The sequence below is a fragment of the Olea europaea genome, unplaced genomic scaffold (assembly GCF_002742605.1).
Source record: "Olea europaea var. sylvestris unplaced genomic scaffold, O_europaea_v1 scaffold6362, whole genome shotgun sequence".
NCBI lineage: Eukaryota > Viridiplantae > Streptophyta > Magnoliopsida > Lamiales > Oleaceae > Olea > Olea europaea.
Genome location: NW_019264728.1, coordinates 1 through 1,805, shown reverse-complemented (window position 1 = coordinate 1,805; position 1,805 = coordinate 1). Strand labels below are relative to the sequence as shown.

Sequence of the window (1,805 nt, the reverse complement as noted above, 5' to 3'; positions counted from 1 at the left end):
CAAAATTATAAAATAATAATCTAAATATTTCTAATAATTGAATATCACTAGTCTACATATTTTAATCTATTCTTTTTTTTTTTAACTAGTTAATTAGCATTACATATATATAATTAATTAGTTACACCAAAGAAGATAAAAACATTGAGTTGCAACCGGATACAACTTTATAAATAAAGAAAATATAGGCAAACAATATACACACTTACATACATATATATGTAACAACCAACGTTCTATAACATCAAGTAGACAAATACAATATAAACAAGAATAACTTGATGGTAAGTGAGAAGGACGCGTGCATTTAATGGGAAAATTGGATGGCAAGAGACGATAGGTCTTGCTTTCGCAAAGAAAGGTGGAAACAAAAGCCAAAATGTAAAGTTCAGAATAATAGGTCCTGAAAATGCAGCTCCCAAAAACGTTAGGGACAATTTGGGGTAATTATCATAGTAAACACAGGATATATTTATTAATTGAGTTTAAATTGGAGAAACTAAAATCAAAATCTGATTATCTACTCTTTCACAACTTCTCAAAATCTGCTATTAGATAATATACATATTCTTCTATAATCAACAACGTTGATTTATTCGAAATATTACTGAACCTAAAATTCAAAATTTTATGACATATTCCATCTTCAAAGATTTAAAAGTAATAATATTAAATTTTAATAATAAAGTAAAATAGGGGCTTTTAGTTTTAGAAGAAAACAATCAAAAAATACAAAAAGTTGCTTTCATTGAGAGTCGAACTCAAGACCTCCCGCTTACTAAACGGGTGCTCTAACCAACTGAGCTATGAAAGCTTTCCGTCATGGTAATCGTTTATTTCTTATAAAAATCAAAACATTCGGAGAAAACAAATAAAGAAATGACACTACCAAAATAAATTCTCAATCACACCAAGAAGTAACAACACGTTCTGTGTAAACGTTACAAGAATAAAGAAACAACATTCAGCAACAAAGATAATAATCTATCATACTAAACAATGACATGGTGTAATTTCAACTTCTTCGTTCCCCTAAAATGGATTTTTCATGGGTTGAACTTAGCTTCACGAAGTTCTTCAAGCCGATTAAGTACATGATTGCCACTTTTGGTGAGTTTAAGCTTCTTTGCATGCTGTTCAAGAATCACAATGAGAGTTTCATGGAGATGTATCTGGCGCTCTATCTGCAAGAAGAGAGACGTTAGAGAATGAATTATCATAGGTTCTAATTCAATGTATGTTGCTAATTGTGACGGGGCAAAGAACAAGAATTACCTTTGTCCTCGATAAGGCTTTTTGAATCACAAAGTTTCCGAACTGATGTTGACTGAGTCGAACAATATTGTTCGAACAATCTAAAAGTTTTGTAACCACAAAACTGCATCCTAATGCAGAAGATTCAATGCATTTCTCTACAACATGACTGCCTCCTTTTGTCTTTGATAGCAGTATAAACTGACCTTGAAGACAGCACAATATTTTCTTTGTTATAAGATTATTTCTAAGCTCGAGGACATGCTGCACGACATAGTTCCTAAGAGGAAAAACTTAAACTGATAAGTTCACAAGTAAAGCACAATTTCCATGAAAGTAGAATCAAAACATAAAGTGCGTGTTTTGGTAGGTAGTATTGGACAATACTGGACAATGTAATGAACAAGATCTTGACTTCTTGTTTCTTTATTAGTACTATTGCCAGTGTTATCGAATCCACTATCCTAACAGACATGCTCAAAATACAGAATTTCAATCATTAGTACCCGTAAGGATCGTTTGATAGGAAATCTGACACGTGTGCAATACAA

The 1,805-nt window shown here is 31.7% G+C and overlaps 1 long non-coding RNA gene and 1 other non-coding gene across 2 annotated transcripts; both read right to left on the bottom strand.

Moving 5' to 3' along the window:
* Positions 1-740: 740 nt before the first annotated feature.
* TRNAT-AGU lies at positions 741-814 on the bottom strand. Its single transcript has one exon. It is a non-coding gene; the product is annotated as a tRNA-Thr (tRNA).
* Positions 815-872: 58 nt separating this feature from the next.
* LOC111389991 lies at positions 873-1,805 on the bottom strand. The gene is made up of 3 exons (XR_002701832.1): positions 1,761-1,805; positions 1,276-1,534; positions 873-1,184 (listed from the first exon to the last, which is right to left on the bottom strand). It is a non-coding gene; the product is annotated as an uncharacterized LOC111389991 (long non-coding RNA).